Source organism: Macrosteles quadrilineatus, unplaced genomic scaffold, assembly GCF_028750875.1.
Source record: "Macrosteles quadrilineatus isolate MER2022 unplaced genomic scaffold, UCM_ALF_1.0 Scaffold_5__1_contigs__length_97177068, whole genome shotgun sequence".
Taxonomy (NCBI): Eukaryota; Metazoa; Arthropoda; class Insecta; order Hemiptera; family Cicadellidae; genus Macrosteles; species Macrosteles quadrilineatus.
The window spans coordinates 76522467-76545700 of record NW_026542598.1 but is presented as its reverse complement, the minus strand read 5'-3'; the positions used below and the strand labels follow the sequence as shown (position 1 = coordinate 76545700).

Genomic DNA, 23234 nt, shown 5'->3' with positions numbered 1-23234 from the left:
TCGGCTCGAAGGACCAAAAATATTTTTTTCAGTTTTAGTGTAGTCAAACCATTATTATTTCTCCATAATATCTTATTGAAATTCTATAAACTCAATAAACAATTAAGAAAAACAAGGGACACACAACTATCCCTTAACAGGTATTGGAATTATATCCGGTTCGAAGGACCAAAAATATATCTTTTGCCCTAACACGACTATACTCTTCAGCAGACGTAACTAATGTTCGTTTTGGGTGTTTTTCACAATTCGCAATCCTCAGCAGTATTGCATCAGCAGTACTCAGCCACTCCCCGGCCTTCGTGCTGATATTAATGTAACTCACCTGCGCCAACCGCCAACCGCCTGTCTGTTGTCTGCCAACCGACTAGACTTATCACCATTGTGCTTATTGTGATTCCATCGACGTGTTGTAATGTACAGTATTGAAGTCCAACACGCGACAGTTTAATACTTAGCGATCCCCCCGACACAGTTAATAATTTTTGTAACATGAGCAATATGCTTACTTTGGCTATCTTTATGGTGCGTGTGAGTGGTGTGCCGAGTGCGGTTGTGTTTTTTAGGGTCAAAAATGGGAAAAATCAATTTTTACCCCATCCCCCTTTCCCATAGTCCGATTATGCTGGTTTGCGAACTCGTCGAATAAATGTAGGTTTACACGTTTGTACCAAATTTCATCAAAATCGGATCATTTTTGCTCGACTTATCGCGCTAACTGACACACACATATATGAATTTGAACGGATGGTGTTTTTGGCCTCTAGGGACCTAAAAACGAAAAAATAAATCGGTCCCAGGTCTAGGTCTTACTTTGTGACTTGCGGTAATAGCTATTTTCTCTATGAAAAATTCGCTAAAACCATCTCTTCAAAATCGTTTGACACTAGAACTTATTCTAATTTCAATAGTCTTTGTTTACTTAAAAAGTGTAACCTATGAATGAGCCATGGTGGTCTATTGTCTGTGGTTTTAACCACTAAATGCTCTGCTAAAAGAGGTCCATCATAAGGTTTGAATCGCGTCATAATTTTTTTAGACACCTCAGGCAATTGAAGCCCATGTAAATTATATAATTAAAGTTTGAATATAGGTACCGTACTGAAATAAATGTCAAGGTTAATTGAAACTAAATTAGGCAATTTATTACCTACCGAGGTATGTCGTGTCCTCCAAATAAATAACCATATTTATATTATTGTAAAAGTTTTACTATTGGCAACATAAACATTGGATTACCCCTATTGAAACACACCTAACTAATACTAGAAATCATTATCACAAATAAAATAATATCTTTCTGATTGGTTTTTGGTGTTTCCATAACGTAAACACCAGCTTACAAGTTAAGTCGTAGTAAAACAAACAAAACAACAGTTTTCGACTTTTCCAGTCATCGTGGAAGTTTTTCCTCGTCAAAAGTTATCAAAATCATTGTTTACAAACATCCGAACAACGAAACCCTCGTGTAGTGGTTAAAGAAAGATAATAATATTGTACAATATTTTGTATTGCACAATATTATTGAACGTGTATAGGCTATATTGAAGACGAAGAAAATATTGTGCAATATATTGAGTGAATAAAAAGTTTGAAAAATTATTGCACAATCTTCAAAATATGGAATCGTGTACGGGTAGTATTGCGCAATACCCTGTCAGTTCATCTGCTCGAAATACGTAGTTTTTGTGTAAAAATTATGGGACTCACGAAGATTGCATTCCTCATAGTAGTATTGACTTTCCTAATATGAGGCTCAACCAATCGCAATAATTTCAACAATTCATCGTCTAATCTGATAAAGTACTTAGACTTGGTTCACTTATTCGAAGCTAATTCAGCAGTCTTTTTCAACCACTCCTCTAGTTTTTATCCATAACCTCTTATACGGCTTCGTCAGCAATGCGACGGCCACACACGCTGCAGTATCCAAATCATACTTCATAACTGAACAAAAACATGATACTGCCATGAAACTAAACCAATATTGACGACTTAAACTCATCCGTGGGTTGCATCAATTTGTTGAACTCTGTATAATCGCTGATATAATTTTCAATTGTGATATCTTTAATTGTTTCTCCCTCATAGTATACGGGGAAAGTATAAACCCAAGATGAACTAGAACTGTATCACTAATACAAGAGTTTTACAATAGAGAAATGCACACTAAAAGCTCACGAGTACAGACCAAGATGTGGCCTTGGTAATAACAGATGTTCAGCATCAGTGCCAACCGTATTGTTGCAACCTCTCTCGCACACACAGCTCGACATCGGCGTATTTAACGACTATTATATTTTTCTAATGTCATCATGTATTCCCATGTTAATGTAGGTGTTATGCAGTATATAATAACGGTTATTGTGGCAAAATTGCTCATATAATGCTGTTTGCTGTGTGAATTGCTTATTTATTTTTGTCATAAATTAACTTTATAGCCAAACCAAACTCGCAAATCCAAATAAATCCCAAAGTACCCATAAACTTGAGAAAACTAAAAGTCACACATCCATAAACCATACACTTAAAATGTTCGTCATGACTAGAAACCTTGCGTAAAACTATCCATTACAAGGTCGTAATTCCTTTCTATACCAAATGTTAAAAATCTTATGTACTAAAAAACTTTTGCAAAACTTATGACAGCTATCCTAACCATACTACTAAACCGAATTACAAGCGGTTGGTACCAAATGAAAAATATATTTCTGTAGATGTGCAGAATCCCTTTATAAATTAAAATAGGCTCAAAATTAAGCACAAGAAATGCATTTAAAATTAAAAAAAATACATGGGCCTTGTGAGTTGCCATGTTGGTGACGAAATAACAACAAAATATAAACAGAAAATCAAAACAAATGGAAGAAATTCTAATCATATGTTTTATTTACAGCGTGGGGTGAAAATAGAGAAGTTTGCGCAATACATACTTTTGGTCGAGTTTTCGAACACGGGCGAGCTCTCGTACCTCAGCTGTACTTATTTGTTTGTTATTCTTTCAATTTATCACCTTATTAAAATCATGTGTGATTATTTGTTTGCATTACAGTATTCTGTTTTGTTTATTTGAGCTTAACTTAACCAATCAATAGTTTTATTAATACTTAGGGAGTCCAACGGGGTGAAGCCCGTGGGTCAGCTATATAAAAAAGTTAATTATTATCATTATTTTTAATACAGCAACTCCACCTATAAACGTTAAGGTTGATATGAATGCTGAATGTAGGAGTGAAATACCGTCTTGAGATTTGTTACTAAGACACCCTGTTTAAGTCTGGGACAGAGAGGCGTTCTTAAATGTGTTCTCGTTAACATGACACTCTTAACAATCGAAAATCTCCTTATTTTGGCCTTACCCTAGAGTTGAATAGTAATATATCTTTCTACGAAAATACAAACGACAACTTAAGTAACGATTCCTCTGAATCTTCCCGGCCTCCCAGTTGCCATCGGACGGAGGTCAAGCAGAGATTTGGTATTGAGATGACCAGCCTTGGCGAGGCGTTCACCTCTACTGTGCGATTATTTTGGGTTTGTTCCTGTTTATCGGACTGTTACCACCAATCTTGTCTAAATGTCGGTAACTATTCACACGTAACAAGTATACTACAGTAACAGTTTTTAGTATAAGAAATGCTTATTGTCATTACACAGCTTGTAATGAAGTTATTGACAAGGTGAAACGTTAAACTAGAGGTATATACACATGATTCATTGATGGCATTTGGACTGAAGTGCTTACACAAGGTCAATAATTTTATGTCAGACAGTTGCAACACTTTTTTTGTATTGGGTTAAATCTATAAGTATAAAAGAGGATGTTTATATATATATATATATATATATATTTGTTTGTTTGGCAGTGATAAACTCAGACACCGCTGAACCGATTGCCACGAAACTTGGTACATACGTGTAGAATGTCATGGAATAGGTTTATACACCATCAATTTCGTGATCCGTCCAATTGGCTCCGCCCCAGTGGCTCTGGAGTTTCCCATGTTAACCTTATGAGAAATGGAATTAATGAATCCTAACAGCTGTTTCAATTAAACAAGTTGGTTCTGTTCTATGATGTTCAATAGCATTAAAGTTACAAGGATTACCAACAGGGTGCAGCACTATTATTTCTTTTACATTCATGACAACAGCTAATTTGCAACCAAAAGGTGAGTGAGCGTAGCGAACGAACTTCAACCTGGAGGCGAGTTAGCGTAGCGAACGAGCTAACCTGAAGGCAAGTGAGCGTAGTGAACGAGCTAACCTGAAGGCAAGTGAGCGCAGCGAACGAGCTCCAACCTAAAGGTGAGTGAGCGTAGCGAACGAACTTCAACCAGGACGTGATTGAGCCATGCGAACGAGATCATCTTGAAAATTAAGAAGTTAAACGGGGCAAAGCCCGCGGGATTATAAATAGTCAAAGGCAAGACAACGTCTGCCGGGTTTAGCTAGTACTAATTAAAATCCATACATTATCATAGTAAACATCTGATCAATTCACTTGACACAGAATATTGTCATTAGTTGGTAGAACGGTAGAACATCTCAATAGATTGCACCACGTTTATTTGGCTTCAAATATTTACCTTACATAGTTAGTCTATTCTGCGTATGGTCAATGCTATTACATCACTACTTTGAAAAAGACGTGCCATTCTCATGTTAAATGTCTTTATAGTTTCAGAATAAAAATTCGCGTTGCTGTAGTTAGCCTTCAACAGTGTACAATTACTAATTTTGTTATATACGTGATTTTTGTAAAAAAAAAACATATTTTCAAAAAAACAACAAAAACAACAAACAAAAAACAAAGTCTACTTAACTCTAGTGTTACTGTCATAGGCTAAACTTAGCTCAGGATACTTTGTGTCAAGTGACATTCTTTGTTTCATTAGTCGACGTTAATATGTATAAAATGTAAACAACCACACCCAGCCTAGGCTCTAGCGCCACCATGTAGGAAATGTCGCTCAGATCGTAAACAGTTTTATTATTATGTCATGGCAACTTCCCAAACACGTCAGGGCTATCAAATATTTGAGTTGATTTTCGATAGTTCAAAATGTATTCCCCTGAAACAATAATACAAGTCATTTAGTAGGACAAACCCTAGTTCTCCTCATACCGAGCCATACTTTTAACCTAAATATAGTACATATTTATCAAAACTAAAATGTTAAATATTATTTCTTTTAAGTTCGCTCTCAAAATGAGTCCACTCTGCTTGCTAAAACAGCTGTTGCCAGCCCGAAAGTAAACATTATTTTAACAATACTTAAAGAACTGTCCAAACGGTAATGTTATAGGTGTAAGATTCGGGCCAGTTACGTCATTTGTTTATGTTTATGGTCCATACAGATTCTTTTCTAGTATTCGTGCCTAATGTCATAGATTGAACATATGATTGAATGAACAATGGAGCGAATGAACAGGCAAATAATTTGTAAAATTACTTTTTGGAGTGACTTGTGCAGTTTCATGAAAAAGTCTTTATTTCAACTGTTTTATTAGATCATAGAAACTTAAATATTATTTAATTATTATTTTAAAACATTTAACTTCATTTTCGTTAATCGAAACCAGTTTTTTACAAAAGGCAAACAATTACATGACATACATAAAAATAGTTTATTCAAACTATTTGACTTTATAGTTGTCAATAGCACATGTGCAGTATGTACTGATGTATTACAATGATAAACAAGCTATACTGCGCAGGAACAGTTGTTACCGGTCCCTTACGTAAGTTACCGGTTCTAGAATTGGCGCATAAAAACTGCGCATTTTCCAATTCCGAACCATAAATAGCTTACAACTCATTACAGTAGAGTATTTGGTTTATTTTTGGAAAACCCCACAAATATTTTCTCCAACAATTAGGGCGCACATTGTAATTGCATACTATTTGTTTGGAAACTAAAATCTGTAAAATAGTATTTATGTTAAGGAAGTTTTCAAAGTCTCTAGTTTTGTAGAACAACGTCGGGACGCAATTTACATGGCTCGAATAATATTTATGTGATGTTAGTCAACTGAAAGTTAACCAAAATTCGTTAAACACAAGTGAAATAGGTTATACAAACTAAAAATGAATATACACAAAATGTAGTTGTATTGCGAAATATTCTTGTTATAGTTGATGTGAGTCACCGATAGATTGTGCTGATGTATAAACTGATTTCTGTCGAATAAATAAACTGTTTACAATATCAAACCGATAGCAACTTGTATGACTCATTCACTGTGTCAGCAACAAAAAAAAGGGTAGAAAATATAATTTTTGACACTATTTCATTATGTGACTGGCTCATAGAACTATGTTTTTTCTAATAAAAAATTACGACAACTGGTCCATATAGGTGGGATGTCTACTTAGGTATCAAATAGTCAATGATTCTAGTTAATAAAAACATATGCAATTCCAAGTACCTAACTCGATAGTTTTCCCATTTTTCCCACCAGTTGTGTTTAATATGGTAGTATAAGATAAAAATTATATTAACCATACAAACTGTTCAAGTATTCGAAAAATCAGTAAAATCATTTGACTTTTGTCCCAAATTTCAATCCACTCGCTACCGGGTGGGAAATTAAAACGACCTTTCATTTCCTAGAGTAAAACGCGCGACTGAATCGAAAACCACTTTCCTTTTCTTGTAAGGTAACAACAGCTGAGCAATCTTTAGATCGTCAGTATCTGTAGGCTTCCAACTTCATCCTTGCCTTGACTTCCCGCCTAGAAAGTTGACGACCTCGCTGAATTTAGTATAACGATACATGATTCTCCCATAAATTGTACTTCAACACATCAGATTGTAATTGATATACTGTATAAGGTTTGCATTGCATGAATAAGTTATCTTTTTCACTGTAATATGTCTACTCATGCAATAGTGTACATTTTTTTACACGGCAAATAGTCTAAATTAACATCAACTATCACATGATCGATTTGCACAACGTCATGTGGTTAGAACTTTGTTGTATAAAGTTAGCATATTACTGTAGCGATTACTGAACCGATTTTCACACACCCGATGAAAAATAAGGGATTTAAGGATTTAAAGTGCACACATTTCCTTAAAAATGTCCGCAAAACTAAAAAAAAAAAAAAAAAAAAAAAAAAAAAAAAAAAAAAAAAACAACATAAAACTTGGATTGCAAGAACTCGATGGATATCCCTAACTACTAAAAAAGTCAAAGTTCGAATTTACTTTTAAAGAATGTGTAGTATCAATAAAGGTAGTATTCAGCAAGGTACGGATGGTAGCGGTACCGAGAACCGAGAAGTATATTCGATGGTAGCGGTACCGAGAACCGAGAAGTATATTCGATGGTAGCGGTACCGAGAACAGAGTAGTTTATTCGATGGTAGCGGTACCGAGAACCGAGTAGTTTATTCGATGGTAGCGGTACCGAGAACCGAGAAGTATATTTTGACTCGGAAACGGTGCCAACTTTGACAAAGTCGGTACCAACACATAGTTTTATGTGACAAACATTTCATCCAAGCAAACACATGATGTAACGTTACATTCCAGTGATTAACTTGGAGATGTTATAAAACCTATCACCTCTTCAGTCTCCTACTAACGTATACTGTAAGTGCAGTCCTGTAAAAATTAAAGAGAGGTTGAATGAACGTTTAAACCAGTAAATGGCACTTGAGTAACTGCGTACAACCCGTTATGGGTATTGAAAGGCAATAAAGGAACAAAAGATGCCCAGGTGCACTGCAGGGTATGAGAACACAAGGATAGGGTCGTACCCTCTAGTATTGGGCAACCTCAACCAGTTGGGTAACTGTAGAAGGGGGTTTTATCAATATCAAGAGGGGGTTTATGTCAAATACAGTTGTTATTGTAGTATTGTGTATTGGCATTAACTAAAAGCAAACTATTGTAATCAAGGTGGTTGCTACCAAATGAACATACATCACAGACCTGATGATATGGACCTTTCACGTGTACAAGGTTTTCCTCCGAAGTCTCAGCTGTTCACTATCAGCTGGCTGCACCCCCACCTTACCCAACATGCTCACCTGATGTGAGATATGTGATCATTGACACACATGATAGATGGACGGTGCACAACTGAGGAGGAACATACCTTCATACCACAGCTGGTCCAGGCTACTTGCCAACGACGACGACACTCACTTATGAAATGGTCATGCAACATTCGCAACGTCGTCTTGTAGCTTGCGTGGCAAATTTTAACGTAGTAATCTGAAGGTCGCCGGTTCGATCCTGATAAAAGTCAGTATCTTTTTGATAGTTTGCTCATAAATTCAATTGCTGATCAAGAAGTTCTTCTGCTGATCAAGACGTTATTTTAATGGTTCGAACCTGGACCCAGCTGTTCGTTGGGGGTCGAATAAATGATTGTGATTAATTGAACAGCTGATCTTAGTCAGTAACAAAGCTACACCGATTTCACTTCATTCCACACCCTTCACTCATATTTGGGTTAATATGAGCACCTAGGTGGCGTCCTCATCTCAACTGATAATGATGATGATACTAGATTGAACTATCCGAAAGTACCTTCAAATGTAGCTTGTGTTCGCACGTGGTCGTTTTGATTTGTCGATTATATGTCGGGAGATTTTATCCAAAATGGAATGGGTTAAAATAAATGAATAATGGATCCTTTGCATTGAAGGAGCCTTGTATATTCTCTAAAGACACATGAGTTTCTAATAACTTTGAATTTTGAAGCCAACTATTTACGATGGTAGCTGAGTAAATATAGTGTTCACCTACTAATCAGAAGCTCACGGTTCGATCCTGATAGAAATAAGTAGCTTTTTGGTAGTTCGAAACCTAACCCAGCTGTCCTTGACCTTTTTGAGGTTTTTAATTGACCCAGGAGAAAAAGCTTAACCCAATCAGGCACAAAGTTGTACAATCCACACTCACTGATCCACTAAACCTCAATTCATGTTGGGCAACAATACGTCCACTTACTTCCCCAAGGGGCTTATAATTATACACATCCTACTTTGATGACAGATTATGTGTCACATTACTCTAATCCAACCAGTTACCCAATATCACACCCGGAATAACTCAACGTCAATCTATTTTAAACCAGCGATACTGTTAGCAGGAAAAGACCTCTGGTGTCAAAGGCCTGGTATACGTGCCTACTGCCTAGTCTCCACCAGTTAACCCTCAACGTAAACATATCAATCGAATCTTCTTCTACTTTGCATTCACGTCACATTTCAAGGGGCTGACAGATATAGTCAAGGCGTTGATGTCGAAACTATTTCCGTTCATCGATTCATTTATTTTAAATATTTGTATGGTTTTAGCGGAAGTTTTCCAAAGAGAAAAGTTCTCACCACCAAGAAGCCTATACATTTTTGTTTTTTCTCGTAGAAGTCATTATCACGTAGCTACATATTATTGGTGATTGTCAGGATTTTAATCCAGGACTCCACGGCAGAAGTCTTACGCTCAAACAACCTCTCCTAAATGAATTTAGTAATAATAATTGGAAATTCATTTATTCGAGTCTTTGTGTAGCTTTGTTACTCAATAAGATGGACTGTTTCTCAGGACGATTTATGATTTAGAGCCTGACACAGCTTTTAGTCAACAAAAAACTACCTACTTTTTCTCAGGACCGAATCGGCGACTTTGTATTTACTAGGAGCACAATATTCACTCAGCAACAAATACACTACCACGACCACAGTGAAGAAATAAATAATCTAATCTGATTATTCAATGCTTTAATGCACGAAAAAGAAGTAAATATAATCTTTTGTTTATAAAGAGAAAATCCACACTGTTACATCATCACTTGAGAAAAAACTCAAACCTAAATACACCCTCAGTTTAACTCCCAAAACAGATAAAACCGACTCAACCTACACAGTTGCTAACTACGTCTCAACGAGCCAATCTACATTCTCTAATTAGCAATCTAAATTTTCGCGATCATCAATTCAGGCAGAGTCGGGTTGTGTAAGATGTTGTTGCCAAAAAAACGATCAAGACGGAATGCGACGCGACCTTGGCCGTGAAACTGCGCAGTTTTGTCGGAAGTGACGTCACGGTCGTTACCTACCGGTACACTGCCCAAAACCGTGGGGGGGGGGGGCAAAACAACATTACGTTCTCATATACACATATGATGTACAATCGAATCGTACCTCCGTAACACATACAGAGTCATCAGTTTATACTGGCTTAGTTATTGATTTCAAATGGAAAGAATCGGGCATTGAAAATGTGTCCTAGGTCAAAAACAGATGAAATGTACGGATTGTCACAACTCCGAAATTCCACCAACAAACTTAGGAAATTCTTCTATGAACTCAGTAATTTCACAAAATCCCGCTGTATACCTACCATAGCTATACAATTTTGCTCTATGGGTTACTCCAAAGCTGTAATATCCTAGTCATAACAGCCAGGCAGTTTCTGTTTGTTCATTCAAACAATATCAATCATCGAGTTAAAATCATCGCTTGGAAGGGTGAGGAGGTAATACATTCTGACAGTAAACCATTGATAAACCCCCCAAGATAGGGGAAGGTAAGTAAATCTGCATTATAGGCCATTTTCCATCACATGAAAACCTCGACTAAAATATTGGGATTTTGGCGTCGATGTAACATAATTTGAGATAATGTCGCTATTATTAGTTATAGCAGTACCCAGTTGTAAATAATTACATATAAGCTATTGTCACTTTGACATATCTCCCACCAAATAACCCATTGCAGCAAATCTACGACACCAAACAAGTTTAAAATTTTCTCTAGGTTTTTCAAGAACTCGTTAAAACATAAATAATTTACTCTTTCCCAAAATGAATACACGTTTTATGAATATCAGTATTTAATTCAAACAAATACTTGACACATCAATAAGACAGCTATTTCGCAGCAGTGATAATAGCTAGTGGCAACGAATGGTCTTAGTCACATTCACACCTAGGTTCATTAATACCTCCACAGTGATAAACATATCACGTGATGCGGTAAACAGCTGATAAGTGGAATAAACAGCTGACGGTGGGTGTGTCAGCTGAGAGGGGGCCGGGCGGAAATATACTGGGAACAATAAAACAAAACCTCGAACTGTTATTGTTGATAACAGTTTGGTAAACAAACATTAGAACAAATATTAGATAGGAATATTTCGTTGCCAATGAAGTAGGTTAAAATGGAATAACTATAAGTTGGTGAAATTCGTGGTTAATATAGGTTAATTTAAATATACACAACGAAATAAATAAATAAAATATATTAAAAAATATTAAAAAGAAAATGGTTGATTATTGCAACTTTTTTATTCACTTGCACCAGGTTGTTCCATTCTTGTTCTTTATTCACTCCATTTTGTTCCTATTCTTTAGGTCTGTTGAATCTCGTTTACATAAGCGCTATCAACAATGTATTTAAAAAATATATTTCTTACTTAAATGCAACTGTGATTATGAATAGAACTGGATGTTCCATTCTGATTGCAAGTTTTGAATACAAATTGATGTACAGTAGCTGATCCACAGATGAAATGTCTACTTTAGTATCCTAATTCAGTAATGAGAGAAATTTCCAATACATAACCCGATAATTTTAAACGTTTTATGGGAATTTTCCACGGCTTCAGAGCCTCGTACTGCATACAACTAAATATTAACACATGTACAACCACTTCAGGCATTGACTATTGGATACTGAAGTAGACAACCCCATCTAAGTTATATGGACTAGCTGTAGCAATTGTTTTTAAATAAAGCCTAAATGAATGAGTCATCACAGTGTATGCTCAGTAAAATATTTATCCCAACTTGGGATAAATATTTCCCAACTATGTTTACCTAATTATTTAATACGGTATAAAATATGTTATTACCTACAATAAGTCGTCCCATCAGATTGACCTGGTTAAAGGTAAGTTTACTCTAAAAAATTACAACATGTATAATCTGACTAAACACATTATGAAAATTTGTAGACAGAAAACAGAAATTTACAACAGCGCACTCTGTCGATGGTCTTACCATAGACAAAAATAATTGACTGTCAACCGTTCTGCGGTTACCATGGTTACCAGAGGTTCTGGCGCACACCGCCAGGAGCTACATGACTGCTTGGCACTCCCAGCGGTGTGCGCCAGAACCTATATTTAATTCTTTTTGGCTGTTCATTTGACAACATTAACATGTGGACGGTATATCTAGTTCTATCAATAGTCAAGAAACCGACTCTGTTTATGTCTAGAGACTAGACTGTAGGACTGTAGCCAACTGTTGTTACTCGTATGGTTCACGTGTTGTTTATAGTAAAGTATCGTTTACAGTCGTAAAACACCTGTCAGTTATAAAGGTCAGGTTTAGACGCAGTAACCGGTAAAAACACTACGTCGTACTCTACTGGCCTTTACAACGCATCGCACTCGTACTAAATTCATTCATGGTTTAAATAGCATGCGTCGCCACTTCAATTAAGATAAAAAGATTTGCATTAGGAACTTAAAAACAACTTTACTCTTTTAAACTTACAGTGACTAAATAGCTTCTACACGTGTTATACAGAAAAATACGTGAACTAACAACGTGCTATGCTTCAAGAAATAACATGTAGTTACCGTCCTTTTTGGCTAGATCGCAGCACTGTTATCAACAATTTTCGGGCAAGTCCATTAATTGTAAAAGTCTAAAAGTAGGGTACACACAAATAAAATGTGTCGCAAACTCAGAAGACATTATCTGTTTCCAATTCCACATACATTTAACAAACGTAATTCCACTCCTATAAGGAGACTATTGGGAAGGCCAAGGATGAGTTGGATGGACGAGGTTACAAAGGACCTAAGGAGTATGGAGCAGACCTGGAGCTGGCAGAGGACAGAGGATCCTGGAGGCACATGGTTGGGGAGGCCAAAGACCACCTTGGTTTTCAATGGCTACAGGAGTAAGTAAGTAATTCCACTCCTAATTTAGTACACACTATATCTAAAACTCCCCTTTAAAAACTATCTTCTCCTAAATTTAAAATATACTTTCGGACGACATTTAAATATCTCTCGGCTATTTACATAGCAAGATCACGCCACCTATGACATCACCAGAGATAGTATTGAATGTGAGCCCATGGGAGATAAGGCGTAAACAAATAAAAAATATTTACGCAGCACGTCTGATAACGATTTAAAAATAACCAAACAATAAACGAGATAAACCCGCCCATCTCTCAAAGTCAAACAACTTTGTCAACAGGATAACTCTGTCTGGGGTGATCTTTATTTGTTTGAGATAACTTGCACATTTGAAATAAACTTATTTTTATAGAAACTTGTTTATTTGTCAATAAGATATATTTAGGCTTCAACGGGTTTATTATTTTGTTTCATAAAAACAGTACAAATAAAAATAATGTTGCTGTAAACAATATAAACTGGTTTTGCCTCAAGTTCCTTAATTTTCAATACCAATCTATATAATAACTTCTTGATCAGCATCGTACGTGTTATTAAATTACTTGAAAACACATAAAACACGTCAAATAACACTTATAATAATATATTTACATCGTGATTTAGCCTCCGGATAACCAATATTTCAATAAAGTGGCTTAAATACCTGCATACAAGTTATGAAAAATGTTGCTCACGACCTCCTTGCCGTGAGCAACATTTTGGATAACTTTTATGCAGGTATTTAAACCATTTATACCTATTTACACTTATACTGTTTACTCACAAGACGGAAAATACGTATAAAAGATGGTAAGTGGTGATCGAATTCGATTGGACACTCCAATTATCATCACAGACATTCGCCTGGTGACGAACGAATATATATAAGTGTATACAATATCAATGGTCGTTCTGAACACTTTTGGGCGCCACAAATTGGTCCTTGTACCTTCGACTGGCGGTGCAAAGTGCATCCACCGGTAAACTACTATCAGAAATAAAAAGAACAAGCCCTAAAACACCTCCCTGTGGTACTCCTTGCCGGCCTCACCGGTTACCATTGTACAGGTCGTTTCTAGGCCACCCCCTCCAACTGGAGATGTTTACCATTACCTTGTGCCAGTCACTGACCCGATGACGTCATCCTTTCACTGTTGCCATTGGGAACGTAATTTGGCGATTGCCAACCCTCAATGAGCCACTGATTGTACGATGCTGTGATTGGACGCCGTTATCCCACGTGGTTTTGATACAACGTAATAAGAACCACAAACGAACATGTATTCAGGATATTCTACTTCGATGGGTGGAAAAGGTAATAGTGTATGTAAGTCGAATATAGCAAGTAGACTACCCTTGTCACCGTTAAAAAAAGTGAAAATCTGTTTTTTTTGTCAACCATTATTGAATTTTCATCCTATTGTTAAGTCTGAAGGAAGTTTTTTGTGTTTGTGACAGTTGAGTACGCGGACTATGCGCGGACTGATATTCACAATAAATTTCTCTCTCTACAAAATCCACCCCCGTCCTCTCGACGTCCTATCAACTACTAGGAGGTCACGAATCGTGGATACATGCACTGTGGATACGATACTTCCTGGTGTTGATTGACGTTCGCACTAGTGAGTACTACGACTATCCGCAGTACTATCCTGATAATTAGACCAAATCGTATATACCAAGGCAAAAATGTGCGATTAGCACCCTATTAATTAACAGCTGTGTCTAAGGAATATGTCGGCCTTAGTCACGAACAAGACTACAAGATCGCGCCACTCATCCTACACTCATCTCCATTCATACTTGGCTTAAAATGCCTACTTTGTATGGTCGCCATTTAAAAGTACTAAAAGTATTAGATATCACAGTATCGGTCCCAATAACATCGGGCAAGCAATACTTAACAAACATATCGTTTTATTTTAAAATAGCTCAAGCTTGATAAAATAACAAGAAATAAATAAGCAAACAAATCACATTGTACATTTTAACCGGGCAAAGATAACCCTAAATTGGTTTTCACCTGAAAAAAATTCAAGAGAGAATCTATGAGTTTTTTCAACTCGAGTTACATCCAGGTATTGTAGCTCAACAATTTCCATCAGAAGTTTCAACATCGTTTTTTTTTCAGAGAGGGGGTAAAAAGTAAGTCTAAGACGACAAAAACCAAAGTATAGCATATCGACCGGTCCCGAGAGTTCGCCGTGTCCCAGAAACAGTCTGTTGACCCGCCGTGTCGCGGCCTTACTGCGAGGTCTACACTCTACAGCTGTCAGTCACTCCTTTTAAACTATATGCATTAACGTTAAAATAACTGGCAACACGGAAATTTAGATGGATGGGATAGGAGCCTTTTTTACTCCCTCAGAAAATGTATGTATTGTATGATTTAAAATCAATACTAAAATTGAAAGCAAGTTTTAAAACAAAAATTCCAGTAATACTGTATATCTATATACATAAAATACAATTTTCTATGTAAGTTTAACACCCCCTTTTCAGCTGTTTTACTCAGCTGACTTTCAAGATTGAGGTGTCATAAAGCGGTCCAGCACATCTGCGAATGATGACGAAAAAGGTGATTTCCGAGCTTCACCTCCTTGCGTTTCAATTGAATTTTCAAAGATCCATTGTTCCTGACAAATACTAATAACTGTTCAAATATGAATTAATTGTAATACAATAGCTGATCCACCATTCAATGTTTCCACAGTCAGGTTGTAAACAAGATACAGCCGAAACAGTTTATGAAAACTGATTTAAAATACTCTAATTTTTGTTGATGGTTGCAACTTGATTGAGATAGGTAAATATTTAGTCTTTATTGGTGTGGATTTAGATCTTTGAAAAGTAAAAGCGTATTGCATATTGGAATGTGTGTCTAGTGTCTAATAGTAGAGTAATGATGTCTATTAGTCCATTTTTACCATGGAATTAAATCTTTAACACCATTAAAATGCACAACCTGCGCACGGGTCCCTTGTGTAAACTTTATACAAGTTTGAATGTACTGTACTTGTCTTATATGTTGTAGCTAAGATTATGCTGTATATTATTTATCTTGCATAGTGTTTTTGTTTCTGATTCTAAGTAGTTACAGAGCTTGCCAAATAATCAAGACCATCTGTTCAATTATGAGAAGTGTCATGAACTTCTTGATGGTTTGAAACTGTGCTACGCCACGTCCTCGATCTTGATAGTCGGGCCTTCAGTTCATGGCTAATTAAACAGTAATTTTCGTTAATAAAAAATCTACGCAGATAGCTTCACTAAATTATAAGCACACACTCAAGTTAGATTTGTATTCAGTTTAAACTGTCTTGGGTAAACCCTTTGTGATCTGCAGGGTCACTAACACATGGACTATATTAGTGTTAGCCTATACAATTTACCCTGAACACCAGATTAATTAATTACTTCAAAAGACTCTTGGTTTTCCAGTTAAAAAGTAAACAATTTGCAACACAATAAGTGTTCACAACATGAAATACTCTAGACGTTAAAATTAAAGTATTCGTTACTAAATCGTAGCACCATAACAAACCGATTACAGTCTATTGCAAAAATTACAAAACGTTACATGAAATATCCCACTTTTACAAGCACTAAAATGCCCCCAACCGCAGCAAACCTGCTGACAATCGAATTTCCATTCCCCTGATTGGATTTTCAATCAAATATTCCCTATTTAACTAAGATTATTAGTTTTACTAAGTTTGCTTCAGGGAAGGTAAAATATTACTCGTCTAGTAAGAAATTATATCTTTTTTTCCAAATTAGATCAAAATATGTTTATAGTCAAACAAACTACAACAGTTTACTTATTCTCGAAAAGAATAGCATAGGCAATTAAAATTTAAAGTTTTTTTTACTTTTCTCCGTAACCATTAAGCGTCCAACAACACATTTACTTACAACATACTTATTATTTGGTTTTTCTTTTAGTTCTACAAAATGGTTCAGAAAGAGATTGCAAATTTAATGTTTTATTGGTCAAAAATGGGAAAACCCTATAATTGCTCAATAAACCCCGATTGAACACCGTTCCCATACAGTATTCCGATCAGGCTGGTTCACGAACTCAATTAATTTAAACCGTAGGTTTAATTATTGTACACAATTTCATCAAAATCAGATAATTTTTACTCGAGTAATTGTGCTAACGGACACTTAAATACATCCCTCTGGGGACCTCAAAAATAAATAATAAATCGACAGCAATACCTTTTCCGCTTTATGGGAAATACACTTAAAATTAAATAAACAACATTTTGCAATCCACAAGACGTTATGTTCCCCGATCTCACGTCATTGTATTTCCACAACACTGGCGCCGCTAGTGCTGAGTTAAGGTCTGCAGCCAGACGCTGAGGCAGCAATCAGCAATCAGTAGAGGTCAAAGATACAACACAGTACATTGTACAACCATTGACCACTTCACTACCACTCCGTGCTGAAGAAGTGACCTTTGTACAGTGCAGTGGGTGGTCTGACTCACGCTACGTGCTACGTGTTCTTTCAAGTTCTTAAAAGGATCAAGAAAATGTTCATGACGTTTCTGGATCTGGAAATTCGCCCCTCCATGACTTCAGAGAGAAAGAAATTATAAAAAATGTCGTCATATACTACAATCATACATTCCCTGATCATTGGGCTTTAAATGGTTCTGACTGATGAAACAGCTGATCTTGGTCAGTAAGCTACACAGATCATTACACTCATCCTTTACTCACATTTTGGTTAAAGTACGTCCCCATCTCAACTAATTGATAGAAAACCACGCATTTATGTGGGAAGGAACTTGGAACATTATAAAATTCGAGTCATGAAATTGTCGCCAACTATTTGTGTATATTAAAGCCATGTTCTAAGTCCCTTCTGCCTAATGACAGGGCAGAATCTAAGATTCAAAAACTTGGACATTACAACTTTGGTTTTACCATTGACTGTATATACTCGACTTATGTATTTATGTACAGTACAGAACATTATAATAGTCCATGGTTGCTAGATGGCGAGTACAGCAAAAAACTTCAACAAACTCTACTACTTCTTGTGCCATAAGTGTAGGTTTTTAATCCAATACTTTATGCTAAATGGTAAGACGTAAAAAAGTTAACAGATTCTACAATTTAAATTGTCTCATCTAAAAACAGTCCGTAGATTTAAATTGGTTTTAAAAATGTTCATAATTTTTTAACAATTTTTTTACAAAATATTAATCATTAGTGGAGCCTTAGTTAACAAGTAAAGTATTAAGTATTAGAAAGCATAAACATAAACAAGATCAAAGTTATTCAACAAGTTGTGCAGACGATTTGTATTTTCCATGGAGCGCCTTCAAACCACCCGACGTGATATGGATACAGCTGTGTGTTGCGGGTAGTATCACTACGTGTCGAGTTACTTTTAATGATTTCCACGTTCCCAATAGAAATAAAAATCATGGACAACTCTAAAAAATAAATAGTGTAAGTTATTGATTAATATAGGCTATTTCTAAAATATACGAATGTAGTAGCACTTCCCGGCCCTTCATCACAGTGTAGATAAATTTATGTTTAGTACTGTAGATTTCTTTTTACAACTTCAAGGGAGTATGTTTTATCTATGGTTGTAATATAGTGCTTATTAATCCAGGACTTGGTATATTAATACAGACTTATTATTTACAATACATTGACATTACCATAAGCCTTAAAATTTAAATTAAAAATAGTGCAACATATACAGGTAACATAATTTAAAATAAAGTCGTTACCGGTATAGGTTTTTGTAATGGTTTGTTTTGTTAAATGTCCAATAATATTTGAAACCTGTTATCTCAGAGTCAAATCTTTATAAATTCAGCTATATGTAACTAACTAACCTATCTGGGAAAAAATGAGTCTGGTATTTAAATTTGAATGTCAGCCTTTTTCCAAAATTAACGGAAGACGCACTTAGTTTGAAAATTCACCAAAACATTGGCTCTAACATTATTCATCTAAGTAAGAAGCTACCTCTGCTGCTAAACAGAACATTGCTTACAATACTACTTTATGACCATATCTATTAACTCATTGTTTCTTCAAAAAAAAAAATTAAATCAGATTTAATTTAATTTTAATCATACAAATATGCTCAACTCCCACAACATTCTTAAACTGAACAATCCTACAAAATGTTGCCTCAAAAAATCAAATTAAAGCAACTGAGCTTTACAAACTAGTCAATACAATTATTCAATTATCAATTATTTAAGATGGGGACTCCACTATGTGCGTATTTTAACCCAAATATGAGTGAAGGATGAGTGTAGGATGAGTGGTGCGATCTTGTAGTCTTGTTAGTGACTAAGGCCGACATGTTCCTTAGACACAGCTGTTAATTAGTAGCCCATACAGCTAATGGCAACTAAGGGACCTACAGTTTATAGTGGAATCCGAACCACATTTTTCCTTGTAATATACAAATTAGTCTAATTATCAGGATAGTACTGCGGATAGTCGTAGTACTCACTAGTGCGGACGTTAATCCACACCAGGGAGCATCGCATCCACAGTGCATCCCTATAAATATCCACAATTCGTGACTTCCTAGTAGCTGGATTACAGGACGACCACCCGTCCCAGTCAAAGTTACATTACACAACATTGTAATGTAACCAGTGTAATAACTAACTATCAGCGCTGGCAGACATTGGCTCAACATTCTGAGAAATTTGATAAGTTATCACAACTCATTTGCAATGCCAAGTGAACATCACATGATGATTGATGATAATCATGAAAATAACAATTAAGTGAAAAACACTCTAGTCATCAAGTTATGATACAATTTTTGGAACATGTTATTTTTCTTGATATCCCACAGATACAATTTTTGGAACATGTTATTTTTCTTGATATCCCACAGCTTTAATTTTTCAACTGAATTTATGTATTCACAAATGAATTACGGTATGGAATAACAAATTTACCATAGTAATATTGAAAGTTACCCTCCGCCACAGCAAACCTGCTAAGCCTCTATTTGTATGATCAGATTTCCACTGAAATATGTACGAGTAACATTTGTGCACAATGATTTAAAAAACGGCTCCTATAATTTCCTTCAAATTACACTTGTCAAGCATGTTTTCCAAATTATTTCAAGACCATTAACACACATTATAAATTAAACAAAATAAATCAAACACATGGTTTATATGTTAACTTTTCATAAAGTTAAAAAATGTCATGATGTTAACAATATTTTCAAAATATGTAGAATATCTTAAAAATTTGTGTAGGCTATCTAGAGTTTATCTGTAAAAGAATAATTAAGTTACGGTAATATAATAAATTAGGCCTATGTGGAAAAGCTGTGATTAGTTTCCAAACCCAAGACTAGCCCATAGAGCAATTTCTATCACTTTAAATAACTGTAAAAAGAATGTGCAGCAGTAGAACTCTTTCAGTATTTAGTCTTATTAAGCCTAGGTAAGAAAGCTACACCACAAGTCCACTAAAACTTTCCACAAGATAATTTGAAACATTGAACACCTCCGGGAAGTTTAAAAATAGTTTGGCCACTGACCGAGGAAATGACGTGAATAGCAGTAGACAGTCTGCCGCCAACATAAATGGAGCCAAAACTGGGAGAGTTGACGTTTGTTGGCAAGATGAGTTAATTAGTCGTTTATTACTTGCAACTATTAATGCAACTTGGCTTCGGAAGCTTTACCTCAGGAAATCAAAACTTAATTGCAGTCTTATTATAGGGCTCTAAACTTATAAACAATAAAATTTGCTCTTGCCTCAAAAACAAATTAGGCTACTAATACTAACTTAGCCTTAGTGTTGGGACATCAAACCAGTAACATCAATATTAGTATCGGCCTTTAAACATCAATGTCAAAAAAATATCGAACTCGAAATATTGATAGGCCTATATAGGCCTACCGGTGAAAAACATTGATATTTAGCAAAACGTCGACAGAATGCTAAATAAATATCTTTGTAAATCTTTTTGTAAGTTGTAGCCTACAGGAAAATATAAATATTTAGCCTATACGTTACCGGTAACCAAAAAAGTTTGCTGAAAATTTCTGAATGTCCTCTGGCCGTTTAACTGCCGATCTATGGGTTGTTTATTGTGTTAAATTATCGATGGATTAAATCAAGAGAAGAACAGTAGGCTTAGTAGCTTAATTTTGATTACCTAATGTGGCTGATTAACCCTCCAAGTTTCTCTAGTTTTGGTCTTAATATTCGCCCATTTATTGCGCAATCGCAGGGTTTTATTGAAATGTATCTTAGAAACTAAAAACAATGTAAAGTATACTGTTTTATATATCATTTTGTTTGGAAAATTATGGGCTTCAATGTAACATATAAAACATAAAAAAAATGTTGAAGAATTTTTGTGGGGTTAACATTTCTCAAAAATTATAAAATAGGTAAATGAAAAAAAATGTATGTTTGCGCTCAATAAATTGTTATAATTTATAGGTCTACAAATATTTTAAAATAGCCACTTTGTTCAGAATTTTATGAGGATTCCAAAAATATAATAATATAAAGAAGTAGATTTGCAAATAAATAAGTTATGGGCAAAAAACAGATTTCGGTACATAGCGTTTAGCTAAGAATGCTAAACTAAAATAGCTAGGAATCTGGCTGATAATTTACATCAATATCACTACCTACTTCTTCAGGATCATCAACCAGCCCTTCAAAATCACTTAAATCTTCTTATAATGCACCACGTATATCACTACTGTTGATTTTTAACACTAAAACAATGATAAACGTAATAAAACACATCAGTCATCGTTGCGAGGTTAACCAACAAATACGCGGTTTACAAATACGCACGTCAGCTGTCTACTATAATTATGACCGGCTCGAGAAAAAAAAGCTCTTAAAGACAGACCTCGGGAGAAAGCTTAGAATCTGCCAAAAAAAACGATACCTAACTCGATCCAGTTCAATCCGATTTAGTCAGTCATAGAGCCTTCGCCGTAAACAGTGTTTGTGAGTCGCAAAAGCGACACAAAACATATGAGTCGCTTTTACGACACATAACACTCGGAGGGTAAAAAAAAACTGACACTTTGGTGTAGTGTTGCCATGCCACCTCGTAACTGTAGTCCGATGTGCCAAGTGAAAGTGAAAAATAAATATCAGAGTTTAAGTTAAAATTATTTATTGACTATCGATACCCAACACTATTTAGCCTAAGCTTAGTGTAGGTACTTCATTACAGTTGAGATAGGGTAGGCCTATAATTTTTGGCAGGCACATCATGATCTTGTTTCTAGAGCTACAAAGGGAGAAAGGGTTTAGTTTAAACCATTGACTAAGTTATATATACCTGTAGGTATATATAGTCAATGGTTTAAACTTTCTAAGTTAGACACACTTAAGTTAGAATTTAGGAATACTTCAGTCGGTCATAAATTGACACAGTGTCTGAGTGTGTTTATATTTCAGTGGTTTCTACCAGTTCAGTTCCTAGTAAGTTAGGTAAATAGTTTGTTTAAGCCTAGTTCAGTTGGTTTTGTTGTTTGTTATTATTAAGTTAAGTTAATCCTTTGAACATTAAAACGACAGTGACAGCATGGGTATTGTGTAGCCAAATGCTTATGTTAACTACAGAGATAATAGCGAGCTACGTTTAATTATCAATCCCTAACTGAAATGAAAATAAACAAGAGTAATTGCCTTGCCTTTGTAGACCAAATAGCCAAGGCAATAGACCCTAGGCCGCACCACAATCCAGATAATACACCCTAAGAAGATAGACAGGGTGTAAGTATAGCATAAACAGATAGAACAAATCTCGGTCTTTACAGTGATATGGTTATCGCTCTTGTCAAGGCTTCCAGTGATTATATAAACTGATAAAACTTACCCTCTCTCTAACATCCCGAGCCGACTCCATCGCTCCCGCATCGTTATCTACCTACCTTTTTTCTCCCCAGCTGCAACATTAAAATATCAAAGGCAAATAAAGTGAACTGTAGTAGTTGTATATGGATACTACATACAGTGCATGTAGGCATTGACTTTGAATAATGCTGGGTTTATTTTCAATCCATCTATTTATTTATCACTACATATTATTATGGTATTCGAAATTTTACAATAGTTTATAGAAGGTTCGGGAATGTATGAATCTACCCTTTGTGATCATTCGTGTAGGCTACACAATCGCTTTGTTTGAGTTGAATGAGAAAAATGATAGTTGAGAGAACACTACATGATCTCTAATTAACTAAAATGTGTTCAAAAGCTTAAGACCTACCTAACTCATTAGGTTACC

At 35.5% G+C, this 23234-nt stretch overlaps 1 protein-coding gene across 2 annotated transcripts in view; it reads right to left on the bottom strand.

The window, feature by feature from the left end:
* The window catches only part of LOC128994322 (MAP kinase-interacting serine/threonine-protein kinase 1-like), a 128346-nt gene extending 105497 nt beyond the window's left edge, over positions 1-22849 (bottom strand). The window contains exon 1 of one of the 2 annotated variants that reach the window (XM_054418774.1): positions 22824-22849. The gene's annotated coding sequence lies outside the window, so the exon portion shown is untranslated. Of the gene's footprint in view, positions 1-325; positions 354-22823 lie in introns of those variants that run through there. The other variant, XM_054418775.1, reaches the window with a different exon arrangement.
* Positions 22850-23234: the final 385 nt, after the last annotated feature.